The 16,964-nt window shown below is 44.0% G+C and overlaps 1 non-coding gene across 1 annotated transcript; it reads right to left on the bottom strand.

Annotated features, from left to right (window-relative positions):
• Nucleotides 1-7,333: 7,333 nt before the first annotated feature.
• trnat-agu (transfer RNA threonine (anticodon AGU)) lies at nucleotides 7,334-7,407 on the bottom strand. Its single transcript has one exon. It is a non-coding gene; the product is annotated as a tRNA-Thr (tRNA).
• Between the last annotated feature and the right edge of the window lie 9,557 nt (nucleotides 7,408-16,964).

The raw sequence follows: 16,964 nt of genomic DNA, 5'->3' as shown, positions 1-16,964 counted from the left end.
GAGACGGATGATGAGGACAATGCTGTTGATGTGGTGCACATGGACTTTCAAAAGGTCTGGCAGCATCTGAATGGTCACTGACCTGAAACATTAACTCTGGTTCTCTCTCCACAGATGCTGCCAGACCTGCTGAGTATTTCCAGCACTTTTTGTTTACATTTCAGATTTCTGGCATCTGCAGTATTTTGCTTTTATTGACTTTCAAAAGGAGTTTGATACAATGCAACACAACAGACTTGTGAGCAAAGTTATAACTCATGGAATAAAAGGGACAATAGTAACATGGATATGGAATTGGCTGAGAGACAGCAAACAAAGAGTAGTGAGCAATGGATGTTCTTCGGGCTAGAGGAAGGTATGTAGTGGAGTTCCCCAGGAGTCAGTGTTGGGACCCTTGCCTTTCCTGATATATATTAATGAGCTAGACCTTGGTGTACAGGGCAGAATTTCAAAGTTTATGCATGATACGAAAATTGGAAGCATTGTGAACTGTAAGGACGATAGTGTAGAACTTCAAAAGGACAGAGACAAGTTGGTGGAATGGGAGGACAGATGACAGGTGAAGTTCAATGCAGAGAAATGTGAATTGATTAATTTTGGTAGGAAGAACATGGAGTGACAATGTAGAATAAAGGGTACAATTCTAAAGGGGGTGCCGGAGCAGTGGGACCTGGGGGTATATGTCATTGGTTGAGAGAGTGGTTAATAAAGCATACAGTATCCTCGGCTTTAGTGATAGAGGCATAGAGTACAAGAACAAGGAGGTCATGTTGAACTTGCATAAGACAATAGCCTCAGCTGAAGATTTAAAGTAATTGGTAAAGGAATTAAAGCGACATGAGGAAAAACTTTTTCACACAGCGGTGGTTAAAGTATGAACTGCCTGAGAATGTGATGGAGGCAGGTTCAATTGAAGAATTCAAAGGGGAATTAGACTGTTATCTGAAAAGGAAGAATGTGCAGGATTATGGGGAGAAGACGGGGAAGTGACATGAGGTGAATTGCTCATTTGGAGAGTCAGTGCAGACACGATGGGCCAAATGGCCTCCTTCTGGGCAGTAACAATTCTGTGATTCTGTGATTCCAATATTCAAGTCATTTCTATATATGGTGGTCCTGACACTGACCCTTGTGGACATCACTGTTCACCATCTTCCATTCTGAAAAACAACCAAATACCACAACTCGCTTTTCTTGATATTTCATCCATTTTTTAATCCAAGCAGATACTGACCTTCCTATTCCAGGAACCTCAGTTTTGTTACCCAGCCTTTTATGTGGTAGTCTGTCAAACGCTTTCTTAAAATCCATACAGACAACATCCATTGCGTTCCCTTCATCAACCTTTTCTGTTACTTCATCAAAAAAATCAGTTATATTAGTGAAGAAGTGGAAAGGTGCTGAACCTCTCAGTTTTCGGTCTACCCAAACCAAGTTCAAGGCCTGAATAAGGAACCGATTGCCTCATTAGTTCTGTGAATAATACAATGATTTAATCGACAAAGTTTTGAAACTTCCTGAAACATTCCTGCCCATAAATCTTGATAACAGAGAGTGTGTGGATCTACTGACTCAGAATCCGACAAGGAACCCCTGAACATCCAGAGTAAAGACAGTGTGGATGAGGAAATGTAAGAGCCGGGAGCTGAAACTCAGGGACGGCCGAGCTCTCCTGTCATTGAGCTTGTGTGTCTGCTCGGCTCGCCGCGCTTCCGGCTCTACTTTGTTTCCAATGAAAAGATGAAAAGGGCCGTTCGGTTTTCCTCTCACTGACAGCGTATTTCACTCGGGTTAATATAACCCGGGACTTTTGCTGCTGAAATGAATTCTGCAAGGTCCCAGCAAACACACCGGCTCCCTCCTTTCTCCCCTCTTTCTATCGGATTGTTTTCCCAGGAGGGGCTCAATAATAACAAACCCCCTGCAGGGAATGACCGCAAATTGAGCATCTAAATGGGGCAAGTGGGCAGCTTTCTGGGTTCTAGGTTCCCCCTACCCCGCCCCTCCCTCCAGTCCAAGCCCCTCTTCACTTTCTATGGGACTTTGATGAGGGTGAAATGGGGAAAGTTCCCATTGATGTTTGAATGCTGAATTGCTGCAGAGATCTGCGCACGCGCGACGCAGCCCCGCCCCCAGTGAGACGTCACAATGAGGAGTGGAGCGCATGGGCAGCCTTTCCCCAACCCAGTCTGTGAGGCCATTCACTCAAATGGGGAAGATGCTTTCAATCAGCTGCTAATGGAGACTTACCGGGCCCGGGGGAAATGAACAAACAGCATCTGCTTCCAGCAGAGTGGTGGGAAGTTGAGGGGGAGTCGGGGAGTATTTGTAACAGACACTGTGGAGCAGGAGCTGCTCCCGGAACATGGAGTGAGCCGGGGACACGGGGAAGGGAGATTTCATTCTCGGACAGTGTCTGTCCAGGCTCAGGGAGACACAATGGGAAGAAATCACTATTGAAAATCACTGACAATTTCACCACCCAAAGGAGAGGGAATTTTCCTGCTTTAGTTCCAGTCTCTCACTGTTTGTTGGATTGTGAACAGTGGGGTTGGGGGGGGGGGGCGGGGGAATAGCTGCAAAATAACGATGTGGACAGTTAGACAAAGAGCATTTATTGCAGACACCAGGTGAGAAGTGTGAAAGGCACATTTTAAATAGTGGCTGCTTGTTTTCCGTTGAGATAGAAATGCGACTGTGTAAAGGTCACTGCTCTATCGGACAGTCCCAGTCATTGAGCAGTGCAGGGCTTGTGTTGTTTCTGAATGTCACAAACTTGTTGCAAAACCACTGCAAACACCTGGCAAACAGAAGCTGAATACTGCAGTACTGCAGTGGAGTCAGACACTGACACTGTTTGTGTTCCTGGTTTTCATTTTGTGATTGTTCATAATGATTATTATTGGGACGATTACATTGTTCGCTTTTGTATCTTCTACCTCACCATTTCTTTCATTCCTGCAGGAAAATACATGAAGGAACCTGAATGGATGTGGTGATTCTTGGACACAAAGAAAAGTGCAGCGAGCTCGTTCCAACACACAGTCGGTACAGGATCACTCCCAAAGCACAGAGATACTGCCAGCTCATCAGTTCCACTGGAGCAAACAAAATAAGTAGTCAGACACTGATCCCAAAGTCAAGAGACACATTTTCAATCCAACAGTCAAACAACAGCAGGAGAGTCAGAAGTTGTTTCTATTTCACTCCAATTCAGTACAGCTGACTGTTTGATACATCAATCACAGTCCAAAAACAAACCCACCATCAGATCTAAATAAACTCTGTCACCATGGTCACATTTTAAATATAAAATCTGAAATAGAACAGACAAAATTTACAGAATTGAAAGGTACAGAATGAATGGGTGACACAGTGGTGCAGCGGTTAGCACCGCAGCCTCACAGCTCCAGGGACCTGGGTTCAATTCTGGGTACCGCCTGTGTGGAGTTTGCAAGTTCTCCCTGTGACCGCATGGGTTTTCGCCGGGTGCTCCAGTTTCCTCCCACTGCAGGTGATAGGTGACTTGCAGGTGATAGGTAAATTGGCCATTGTAAATTGCCCCTCGTGTCGGTAGCTGGTAGGGAATATGGGATTACTGTCGGGTTAGTATCAATGGGTGGTTGTTGGTCGGCACAGACATAGTGGGCCAAAGGGCCTGTTTCAGTGCTGTATCTCGAAATAAAACATGAATAGAATGCAAGGAGGCTTTCAGGGGATTTGGACAGGCTAAATGAATGGGCAGATGGAATATAATGTAAATAAGTGTGAAGTTCTCCACTTTGGTTGAATAAACAGAAAGACAGAGTATTTCTTAAATGGTGAGAGGCTGGGAAGTGTCGATGTCCAAAGGGACCTGGGTGTCCTTGTTCATGAGACACTAAAAGCTAGTATGCAGGTGCAGCAAGCAGTTAGGAAGGCAAATGGTATGTTGGCTTCATTGAAAGCGTATTTGAGTACATGAGTAAAGATGTATGAAGTCCAGATGAGACCGCACCTGGAGTATTCTGTACAATTTTGGTTTCCTTATCTAAGGAAGGATAGACTTGTCATAGAGGGAGTGCAACAGAGATTCACTGGTCTCATCTCCTAGGATGGTGGGAATGTCTTATGATGAGAGACTGCAAAAACTGGGCCGAAATTCTCTAGAGTTCTGAAGAATGAGAGGTGATCTCATTGAAACAGACAAAGTTCTTACAGGGGGTCACAGGGTAGATATGGATAGGATGTTTCCTCTGTCTAGTGTGTGTGGAACAAGGGGACACAGTCTCAGAATAAGGGCAAGCCATTTGAGACTGAGATGAGCAGGAATTTCTTTACACAGAGGGTGAGATAGCTGTGGAATTCTTTATCCCAGAGGGCTGTGGAAGATCAATCATTGAACATATTCAAGACAGAAATCGATAGATTTCTAAATACTAACAAGATCAAGGGATATGGAGATAGCAGGGAAAAATGGCGTCGAGGTAGATGATCAGTCACGATCTGTTTGAATGTTGGAGCAGGCTCGATGGGCTGAATGGCCTAATGCCCCTATTTCCTATAATCCTATTAATCCCAATAATGTACATCAGACGTGAGACCAAGTTATGCATTCCATACCAGTTCAAAAATCCCACAGAGATTAAGACTGAAAGATACAGTATCAATTCCATTACTACAAAGTGAAGGACTTGGAGCTTGCAGACCAGCCCATGTATAAGATTGAAAGTTATATTTTCATTCACAATCGTTTTCACAGAGCTAAATATTAAATACCAATCCACAACTTGTACAGGACTACCAAATAAAACCTACAACTGTAAAATACAGTTAATCCATATATTAAATTAAACACAAGGCAAATAAATATTGATACATTAAGAGAGCGGGAAACAGTGAGAGCAGAATGGAGCATAAAGAGCCCAGGAGAGGGAGCAAGAGTTCACTCGGAGAGCAGGGAACAGCGAGAGCAGGCCTCAAAAAAGGCAAAGGAATACACAATTAATGGGAGAACACTGAACGGTGGAGAGGAAGTGAGGGACGTTGAAGTGAATGTCCACAGATCCCTGAAGTAGCAGTACAGGTCAATAAGGTGGTTCAGCAGGTATATGGAATCCTTTCCTTTATTAACTGAGGTATAGAGTATAAGGGTGACCTGGTATCCATGTCGATAAGTCACTGACAGCTAACATGAAGGTGCAGCAAGCAATGTGGAAGGCTAACAGTATGTTAGCCTTTATCGCAAGAGGATTTGAGTACAGGAGTAGTGAATTCTTGCTTCAATTGTATAGAACCCTGGTTAGACTGCACTTGGAGTACTGTGTGCAGTTTTGGTTCCCTCCCCTAAAGAAGGATATTATTGCCATAGATGGAGTGCAAAGAAGGTTCATCAGACTTGTTCCTGGGATGGTGGGACTGTCCTATGTAGAGAGATTGGGGAAACTGGGCCTGTATTCTCCAGAGTTTTGAAGAATGAGAGGTGAAATCATTGAAACCCACAAAATATTTAAAGGACAGTCAGGGCAGATGCAGCTAAGATGTTTCCCCTGGTTGGGGAGTCGAGAACCAGTGGACGCAAATTCAAAATAAGGGGCAAGCCACTTAGGACAGAGATGAGGAGAAATGTTGTTACTCAGAGGGTTGTGCATCTTTGGAATTCTGTAACCCAGCGGGCTGTGGAAGCTCAGTCATTGAGTATGTTTCAAGCAGAAATTGATAGATTTCTAAATACAAATTACATAAGGGAATATGAGGAAAGTGTGGGGAAAAGGGCATTGAAGTGGATGATCAGCCATGATCATATTGAATGGTGGGGTAGTCTCGATGGGCTGAATGGCCGACTCCTGCTCCTATGTTCCTATGTTCCTAACTCCACATTATCGATGAGACACAGCCTCAGGCCGACTTGTCGGGTGTTGCAAACAGATAACACTGCTTCTGATCTTCACCAGAACAGAGAGTGAGATGTAACATTGATCATCAAACAGACTGTGTGAGAATACAACAGAATAAAACACATGGAGAGACACTGTGGAATAACAAATCGATTTGATTGGAATGTTGAATTTTGATTGGAATGGATAAAACAGCAGAAACAGCAGATTAAATTGGGACAGAAAAGAGAAACTGATGGGAAGAAGGAAGAAAATAAAGGATGGATCTGCTCACTTTTTTCAGTTTTTTCACTGGTCCATCAAAGCTGGATGAAAAAAAGATGCAAAAAACAGAGAATTTCACCAAAAAGGGAGATTAAATGCTGCCGAAATCTTGGATCGAAGGATGCCCCAACAGATCACCTGTTTAACTGTCTCCTCACTGGGGGATTTCAATCAATGAGCAATATAATTCTCTACTTTTCTTTTGTTAAATGAAACCACTACTGTCACTTGGAGTTAATATCCCTTTGTTCCAACTCCTGAATAATAAAATTGTGAGTTTCGCGATATTTTCTGGACACATTTCCTGCTGAAAGAACTAAGAACTATTTTGTAATTTACACAATACTATATACACACTCATCAAGCCTCCGAAACTAGCATCCTTGGTGCTGCTCTCTCCTCCCAAACCTCATCTCATGTGACTGTTACATCATCACTCTGATTGTGAGAGGGGTTAATCCCACTGTCTTCAGCATTAACCCTTTACATCCTCATACTGCGCTGTCTGTCCAAAAAAATCGGTGGAGGGAACTTGAATTCTCAAAACAGCAACAGCTGCCAGTTGAAAATCAACTCAACCCATCAGAGAGAGACTGTCAGAGAACTTCCTGCATCTAGTCCTGAACCTGTCACATTAAGCAGTTGCTCACCCAGACCCCACTCTCATCAACACTGAACATTTTTACTGAAACCCTTCAAATAATGTTTATAAAAGGCTGCAAAGATCAAAGTTAACACAGTTGTATTAAATGCAACAAAGTTTAATATCTTCTCACCGTTTATCTTATTTGGTTCCTTTGATTTTTCTTGTTCCTGACTGACAAATATTCCAAACTTCAGATAAACCCTCCCACTTGCGTCATGTCCCAGTCTCGGTTAAAAGCAACACATAATGACACAAACACTCTGAAACATAGAACACGGTCACACTTTCCTTCAGTGAGATTAATATCAAGCTGTTTTCCAGGTTGAATGTGACTGTGAACAAATTTATGTCAAAGAAGTTACCTTTGATGTATCAGCACTGAAATTCTGTCCAAGGAGGAACAGCCATTCCAAACTCATATCCTTCACAAAGGCTGTTTTTTTATGTGATTGAAATTCATCATGTATTTTGAATTAAAGTTCACAAGACAGAGATATCAATGTTGATAATGAAACTTTTCAAGCATGTTTGTTGCAATTGTGAAATATGGCTCTAGTGGGAGTTGAACTCAGGATCTCCTGTTTACTAGACAGGTGCTTTAACCAACTAAGCTACAGAGCCAGATCGCAAATGCATATACAATTGAAATCAGAGGAAGGCCTTGTAGATGGTGGGCAGGCTTTGGCAAGTCAAGAGCTGAGTTAGTCATGGCAGAGTTCCCAGCCTCTGACTCGCTCTTGTAGTTTTAGCTGTAGTTGTAATTGTAATAGGCAACCGTCCGTCTCGGAAGACGATGGGCAACACCCGGGTTGTACGTCACTTCTGTATTAAACATCATTTGTTGTGGCTGTAGAGGACGACTCGTGAGTAACGATTCCTTCCGCAGCTGGTACAGATGAATATCATTGGCCCGAGGTCGACTGATAATTTTTCCTTCCTCTGAGCTCTCTTTCCCACCATCTGGTCATTTCTTTTGTCCTCTGCTTTTCCCATGGTCTTCCTGAATGCCTTTCTCCAGGAACTCCAGTCAGCAGGAAGGACTTCGCATGCATCGACTCCAATCCCAGTCAGCTTGAGATCTCGCTTTTCAGATGTCCTTGTATCACAGACGTGGGTGACCTGTTGGTCTCGTGCTGATAGCAAGCTCACCAAAGAGCATATCTTTGGCAAAGCGAACGTCATCCATTCAGCACACATGACCCAGTCAACAGAGTCACCGCTGACTCAAGAGGGCAAACATGCTGCGGATCCCTGCACGCTGGTGTACTACCGCATTCGGCTCTCTGTCCTGCCAGGAGATGTCCAATATCCATCTGAGACAGCGGAGGTGGAAGCTGTTCAGCTGCTTTACTTGGCTTGCATAAGTTATTGATGCTTCTCTACTATAAAGGAGGATGCTGAGAACACAAGCCTGTTACACGCGGAGTTTTGAATTTTCGATCAGTTTGCTGTTGGTTCACCCACGTCTTCTCAACTTTGACATGACAGCTGCAGCATTGGCAATCCTGGTGCTGATTCCAGTATCAAGGGACAGATTGCTGGTGATTGTTGATCCAAGGTATGTGAAGCTGTTGACAACCTCCAAAGTGAGGCTGTCGATGTTGATGGAAGGTGGAGTTTCTTCGTCCTGGCCCATAACTTTGATCTTCCTGATGCTGAGTCCAAACTCCTTGCAGGCCAGGGAGAACTGATATACAAGCTGCTGTTAATGAACTTCATTATGGGATGTTAGAACAGCGTCATCAGGGAACAGCAACTCACAGACCAAGAACTGACTCATTTTGGTCTTGATGCGCAGTCTTGCCAAGATGAACAGCTTGTCATCAGCTCTGGTATGCAATTGGACACCCCCATCTGAGTCACTGAAAGTTTAAAATAGCAGCATGGAGAAGAATATGCCAATTGTAAAGGATGTGAGCTGTGAGGAGGTTACAAGGAGGCTTCCAGGGGACTTGGACAGGATAAGTGAATGAAATGACAGATGGAGTATAATGTGAATAAGTGTGAAGTTATCCACTTTGGTAGAAGAAACAGAAAGACAGAATATTTCTTAAATGGTGAGAGGTTGGGAAGTGTTGTTGTCCAAAGGGACCTGGGTGTCCTTGTTCATGAGACACTAAAAGCTCGCATGCAGGTGCGGCAATCAATTAGGAAGGCAAATGGTATGTTGGCCTTAACACGAGGGGTCATGAGCACAGGAATAAAGATGTCTTGCTGCAATTGTATAGAGCCTTGGTGAGATCGTGCTGGAGTATTGTGTACAGTTTTGGTTTCCTTATCAAAGGAAGGATATACTTGCCACAGAGGGAGTGCAACGGAGGGTCACCAGACTAATCCCTGAGATGGTGGGATTGTCTTATGAGGAAACTGGGCTTGTATTCCTTAAAGTTTCATTTAAAAGGCCATTTAAAACTGAGATAGGGTGGAATTTCTTCACTCAGAGGGTGGTGAATCTTTGGAATTCTCTACCTCAGGGGTTTGTGAAAGTTCAATCATTGAGCATGTTCAGGACAGAAATTGATAGAAATCTTGATACTCATGACATCAAGGGATATGGGGAGAGCGCGGGAAAGTGGTGTTGAGGTAGATGATCAGCAAGGATGTAATTGAATGACAGAGCAGGCTCGACAGGTTAAACTGCCTCCTCCTACGTTCCGAAGAGAGTTTGCACCAGGACACAGCCCTGTTTCACCCCACTGCTGATCGTGAAAGTGTCTGATGTTGCTCCATTGTAACTGACGGAACTGTGCATGTTCTCGTGGAAAGAAGAGATGACGCCCAAGAGTTCAGGAGGGCAGCCTAGTTTCCACAGCAGTTTGAAGAGTCTGTCTCTGCTAACAAGATCGAAGGCCTTGGTGATGTCTATAAAGACAATGTAGAGTGGTCTGTACTGTTCACAGTACTTCTCCTGTAACTGCCGAAGTGAGAAAATCATGTCGAATGTCGATCTACCAGCTCTGAAGCTGCACTGAGACTCAGGATAGATGTGTGATGTCAGGGTCTGCAATCTGGTCAGAGCAATGTGAGCAAAGACCTTCCCCACAATACTTAGCAAGCAGATGCCTCGGTAATTGCTGCAGTCACTGCGATTCCCCCTTATTGTTGTACAAGGTGACAATGTTTGCATCACGCATGTTTAGAGGCGCAGATCTCCCCTTCCAACAGAGACACAGAAGTTCATGGAGATGCTGCAGCAGAGCTGCTTTTCCACTTTTGATGATTCCAGGTGGAGTACCAACATTTCCCAGGACTTCACCACTGGCAAGACGGTCAATGGCCTTGTTGAGCTCTACTATGGTGGGGTCACTGTCCAACTCCTCCACGACAGGGAAGTCTGGAATGGTGCTGAGAGCTACTTCAATGACAATGTTCTCCGTTATGTAGAGTTCAAGGTAATGCTCCACTCACCTTTCCATCTGCTTGTTAGGTTCAGTGATGATCGTCCCAGTCTTTGTCTTCAAAGGTGCTGATTTAGTTACTGCTGGGCCCGTTGCTTTCATAATTATTTTTTTATTCATTCATGTGATGTGGTCATCACTGGCTAAGCCAGCATTTATTGCCCATCCCTCATTTCCCTTGAGAATGTGATGGTGAGCTGCCTTCTTGAACCGCTGCAGTCTGTGTGAGGTAGGTACACCCACAGTGCTGTTAGGAAGGGGGTTCCAGGATTTTGACCCAGCAACAGTGAAGGAAAGGCGATATAGTTCCAAGTCACGATAGTGTGTGGCTTGGAGGGGAACTTGCAGGTGGTGGTGTTCCCATGAATTTGCTGCCCTTGTCCTTATAGTTGGTAGAGGTTGCGGGTATGGAAGGTGCTGTCTAAGGAACCTTGGTGTGTTGAATTCCTTCATATGTCCCTCTAGCATCCCCCAGATTCAGCGGCAGATTGTATGCTGTTGCAGAGTTTTAACCAGTATTGATTGGTGCAGTGCTGAGCAGTCTGCAGAGCCTTGTTTCTGGCAGATCTGAGAGCATCTAGAGTTTGTTTGCTGGGGACTTGTTTGTAGTTCATGAGGGCTCTCTTCTTAGTTGCAGTAACTGACTCCATTTCAGTCCAATAAGCCTCAAACCAGTCAGCATTCCTCCCATCCCTTTTCCCATACACAGTGAATGCAGAGTTATAGATGGTGGCGTGCAGATGATTCCACTTTGACACTGCACTGAGGCCTTGGGTGTTTTCTGAAAGAGCCTGATCGAGGATGTTGAGGAACTCCTGGGTCCTTTCTGGGTCAGTGGTTCGGCTAATGTTGATCCGAGAACGACCTTTCTTCTTGGATGGATGAAGCTTCCTTGGCTGAAGCCTGACCTTGTTACACACCAGGGAGTGGTCAGTGTCACAGTCAGCGCTGTGATAGCTGCGTGTGATGAGAATACTGCTGAGGGTGGTACGTCTGGTGATGATAAGGTCTAGCTGGTGCCAGTGGCATGATCTCGGACGTCTCCAGGACACCTTGTGGCACAGCTTGACCTGGAAGTAGCTGTTCGTCACACAGAGTCTTTGGTGACAGCATAGCTCCAGAAACCTCTGTCCATTTTTGTTCATCTTGCTAATCCCCTGGTGCCCTATGCTCATTGGCCAAGCTGTAGTCAGTACCCAAGCTTGCGTTGAAATTCCCGAGAAGATACAGTCCCTCGGTGCTGGGAATTCTACTGATGGCAGTGTCAAGTGTCTCATAGAATTGATCCTTGACATCTGGGGTGGAGGTGAGTGTCGGGACAGAGATGCACATGAGATTAACTGGGCCCGCGCTTGTTGACAAGTGAAGGGTAAGAAGTCTCTCTGAGCCAACTGTGGGGGGTTCACTCATTGCAAGTAGCGTGTTTTTTACTGTGAGACCCACTCCATGCTCACGAGTTGCCTCTTGGGCTTTCCCCTGCCTGAAGAAGGTGTAGTGTTTCTCTTTGAGGGATCCACTTTGAATGAGTCTAGTTTCTTGCAGCACAGCAATGTCCACATTGAGCATTGTGAGTTCCTTGTCCATCACAGCTGTCTGGTTTGTGTCATCAACCTGCAGAAGGTTGTCAGTAAGGCCAGGACACATGGTCCTTACATTCCAGTTTGTGATGCGAAGCACTGGTGTCTTCTTTGCTGAGTTTGTCTTGCCTGGTGCATAGATTATCAATCCGCCAGTTGAGAGATATCTCTCTAAGCTGCAAGCACCCATTGAAGCAAGTAGGTCGTGGCAGGACAGCACCTAACTGACTGGGGACTGCACAGCTTGGAGTAGGTGGTAGTTCTCCAATGAGACGCGATGATCTCTCCCACTGTCAAAAGTAACCCCTGGTGCTCATACTCTACACCAATTGAGTGAGAGCTTATAATCGGTAACTGTTTCTTCCCATGTTTTGCTAATGTTTAACCACGAAGCTGGAGTGTCCTCTCCAGGGCACAGGCCTGGGCAAATAGTATGGAGACACTGAGCATCAGGACCCCCTCTCAGCATTGCTAGTATTGTCCAAAGGAAAGGAAAAAAACAGTACTGTTTGGTACCAGCTCTGCTGTCGGAGTTGCTGGAAAACTACCTGACAAGTAACAGGTAACCGCCTACGGGACTCCACTCCGGATTTACTGTCCAGGTTTACTCCCTAAGCCTTCTTCTCTCTCAAGACACCCACAGGGAAGTGAGACTTTTTGCCCATAGATGGGGCTCTGTTCTTTGGCATCAGGATGGAACCACACGCCAGTGGGCCTGCATGACATGCACAAGGATATCACACACTGCCCCATCCCTGTGACAGCTCAGAGAGATACCCTGATGATAATACACCCCACAGGAAAATCACAAACAGCCCCATCCCTTGGACAGCTCAGGGTCAGACACTGCACACACTGCAACAACAGTGACATTACTGTATTAGTCCTTCCATTCTGAATCACCCTACTTTATGCTTTCCGTCTCTCAGCTAATTTTGTATCCACGCTGCCACTGCCTCCTTAATCCCATCTGCTCAAATTTTGTTAACAAGTCTATTTTATGGTACTTTTTCAAACACAATTTTGAAGTGCAGACACACACCATCAACCCCACCACCCTGGTCAACTCTCTGTGAAACTTCATCAAATAAATTAATTCATTAATTAATTCATACACAATCTTCTGTTAACCAATCTGTTCTGGCTGTCATTTATTAGCCCATGTTCGACCAAGTGCCAGTTAATTTTCTCCTGGATAATTGTCTCTAAAAGTTTCCCCACCAATGACATTAGACGATCTGGTCTGTAGTTCCTGGGTTTATCTCTCTTTTTAAACAGGGCTGTAAAATTAGCAATCCTTGCAGACTTATCTTTCAGTTCTGGAAAGTCTATTGTGGACAATCTCTTTGGGCTGACTTTAACCAATTAAAGCAACAGGATACTTGATTAATAAGTCCAGAACTTTTATTGAGAGTAAAATAGTACTTAATAATTGGAAGTAAAATTATCTTGAACAAACTTGGTGAATATAACTTTACAGCTCCAGCAGGTGTGTGGACTGGTCGAGCTTGGTCTCAGAGTGTCACGGTCCTCTTTGTCCAGTCTAGATCCCTCATCAGGTGGAGAACTTGGTCGATGATCTGAGCCTTTACCCCTGAGGTCTTCTCGTGTTCCTGCACACTGAAACCTGACAAAATCCCTACTTTTAATCCCTGGATGGCCATCACACCACCTTGTAAAATAATAATTGGTCTGAGCTGTTGCTAGGTACATTTAATTAATGATGTCTTCCACTAACAGCCAACTGTCCTCAGAATCTCAGACATGAGTACGATGGAGTGGTTTCACACTGTCTCCCAATCTGATCTGAAACAAGTTTCCTATTCATTAAATCGAGACTCTTGAAAATGCTGGAAATACTCAGCAGGTCTGACAGCATCTGTGGAGAGAGAAACAGAGTTAACGTTTCAGATCTGTGATCTTTCATCAGAACTGGGCTGAAATTGTCTGAGGGACTGAGATTGTGGAATCAATTTCAGGGTCAAAAACATTGTACTCTGCAAGGAAAGGAAGATGGTGATTATTAAGTATAGTGCAAGAATATAGATGCTTTTACATTATTTGAATCAACATTGATTTAAACTTTGTGCTCACGAAACCTATCTTTTGATCAAAATGACATTGATAACAATGGAAAAAGCAACACATGCATTTCACGACCACAGGACTTTGTAAAGCCTTTTACAGCCAATGAAGGACTTTCCAAGTGTTGTCACTGTACAGTACAATACAATACCCTACAATAAGGATATTTCACATTCGAGTCTCGCAAGTCCCAGGCAATGACATTCTGAAACAAGAGAGAATCTAACCCTCTCCCCTTGACATTCAACAGCATTACGATTGCTGAATCCCCCACGATCAACATCCTGGGGGTTACCATTGACCAGAAAATGAATTGCAGTAGCCATATAAATATCATGGCTACAAGAGCAGGTCAGACACTAGGAATCCTGCGGCAATTAACTCACCTCCTGACTCCCCAAAGCCTGTCCCCTATCTACAAGGCACACGTCAGGCGTGTGATGCAATACTCTCCATTGCCTGGATAGGTGCAGCTCCAACAACACTTAAGAAGCTTAACATCATCCAGGACAAAGCAGCCCACTTGATTGGCGCCTCATTCACTATATTCACTCTCTCTATCACCAACACACAGCGTGCACCATCCACAAGATGCACTGCAGCAACGCAGCAAGCCTCCTTACACAGCACCTTCCAAACCCGTGACTTCTATCACATAGAAGGACAAGGGCAGCAGATGCATGGGAACACCACCACCTGCAATTTCCCCTCTTTGCCACACACCATCCTGGAATTGAAACTATATCACCGTTCCTTCACTGTGGCTGGGTCAAAATCCTGGAACTCCCTTCCTAACAGCAACACATCGACTGTAGTGGTTCAAGAAGGCAGCTCACCACCACCTTCTCGAGGGAATTAGGGATGGGCAATAAATGCAATAAATAAAAATAAAATCAATAAAAAAGACAATAATCCCCAAAAGCAGAAAATCCATATGAAAATGAAAATATAATAAAGCACAGTCAGCATAGATTTCACAAAGAAAGACTTGATTAACCTTATCTTTGAAGAATCAACAGCAAGAGTAATACAGCAGATGTAGAAGAGTTTAAGTTAATAAAGCCTCATCCTTTTAAGTGCTTGAACCAACAAATTGTGGGTTAACAAACAAGCACACTAACTGACAGAGCTGGGTGTTGTTCTTTCTAGATTCCCCTAAAGCAGGGTGTCAATGAGTTAAATCTTCAGGTTGCTGCAACCAGAATAGCCATTGTCCACTATCAGTTTTACTGTTATAAATAAAGGGTGGAACATTCATTGTGAATCTATAGAAACAGTCTGGTCCTGCACACTGCAGACACATCCACGTCATCACCAACCAGTTCTCCATTAATTGATGCAGTTATTTGACTTTTCCCCATTAGCTCCATGGAATTAATTTTGAAAGATTTTAAATTCCAAGAAGTTTTGTTAATATTCAGCCCTTGAGAAGAAATCATTCCCTGGCCACAGTGGAGAGAGCATTGAATATAAAACAGTAGACTACCAGGTAACACAGAGAAAACTCATCAGCTAATCTAGAATTACTTAGTTTTCTTATTTTTGCTCTTGCTATTCGGTTTTTCATCATTTTCAGCTCCTGACTGTGGATATTATTGTGATTAAATGTGAAAAGATGCACTGTGTCTCAGCCCCGGTATATTGGCTCTTTCTCTGTACAGTGCTGTACACACTCAGATACTGACAGTGTCTCTCCCTGCCTCAATTTTCCAGCCCTGACGGTGCAGAAAGCGCTGCTCAAAGTTACACATTCTGACTGTTTGCAGTTGATTAATGAGAGATTATTAACGTATCCTTCTGCAGTGCTGCCTCGGTTAATAACAGCAGATCGAAGTAACATTTCAGATACAGAAACAGACGCATCAATTATTCACTCTTTCCCAGAGTGAGTGAGGCCGGGACAAGCAGCAACATTCCAGCCCCACGCTCTGCAATTACCCAGCACCAGCGGAAAGCAGTGAATACAGATTCAATCAGTGGGTTAATGTCCATTACAGGGATGCAAGATTCCACGGCCCAGGACAAACATCCCCATATACCGAGAACAAGCTCAGGAAAACCAGGGGGAGTTAATATCCCAATCACTGAGCATTCCAGTCACATTGAACAAGTTCCTGAACTGAGTGAACCTTTCAAAGTACAGAAGTGATGACGAGGTCAAAAAGGTCTGAACAGTTGAGGTGACTGAGCGGTTTCAGCTTCTCTGTTCAGGTTGCAGCTTTCACTGGAGGCATGTGTTTAAATCCCACTTCTGACAACTTGATTTTCAGTTACTTTACAGAGTTTCCTTGAAGGTTTGAGGTGGAGTAAATACTGAGGAACTGTTTCTAACTGCTGAACGGTCAATAACCGAAGGTTACAGATTTAAAGTGACTCACAAAACCAGAAGGAACATGAGGAAAAATTCCTTTCTGCAACATGTGGTTAGCATTTCAGTTATGTGTATAGATTGGAGAAGCTGGGGTTGTTCTCCTTCGAGAGGAGATTTGATAGAGGTGTTCACAATCATGAGGGGTCGTGACAGACCCGATAGAGAGAAAATGTTGGTCGAAGGATTGAGACTCAGGTAAAAGCTGTGGCTCAGTTGGTCACACTCACCTCGAAATCACAAGCTTCTGGGTTCAGATTTCACAGCTGACACTCCAGTACAGCACTGAGGGTGTTGAAGGTGCTGCCTTTCAGGTGTGATGTTAAACCAAGACCTGGTCTGCATGTTTGGGTGAATGTAAAAGATCCCATGCTGCAATTTCAAACAAGTGAAGAGCAATTCTCCCTGGTGTTGTGATCAATATTTGTCCCTCAATCAGATCAGTTGGTCATTATCACATTGCTGTTTGTGGGTATTAGCTGCTGCATTTCTGACATTACAACAGTGGTTACACTTCAAAAGTATTTCATTGTCCACAAAGTGCTTTGATATATCCAGTGGTCAGGAAAGGTGCTATATAAATGCAAGTCTTTTCTTTCTTTATCACAACACATGACTGTGTAAAAAATGGTTCTTCATGTCACCTCTGGTTCTTTTGCCAATCACATGATATCTGTGTCCTCTGCTTACTGACCCTTTTACCACTGGAAACAGTTTCTCCTTATTTAAACTATTGAAAACCTCCATGAT

The sequence above is a fragment of the Heterodontus francisci genome, chromosome 50 (assembly GCF_036365525.1).
Source record: "Heterodontus francisci isolate sHetFra1 chromosome 50, sHetFra1.hap1, whole genome shotgun sequence".
Classification (NCBI taxonomy): domain Eukaryota; kingdom Metazoa; phylum Chordata; class Chondrichthyes; order Heterodontiformes; family Heterodontidae; genus Heterodontus; species Heterodontus francisci.
Note: the sequence above shows the minus strand (reverse complement) of the source record. Positions and strands in the feature narration are given on the sequence as shown.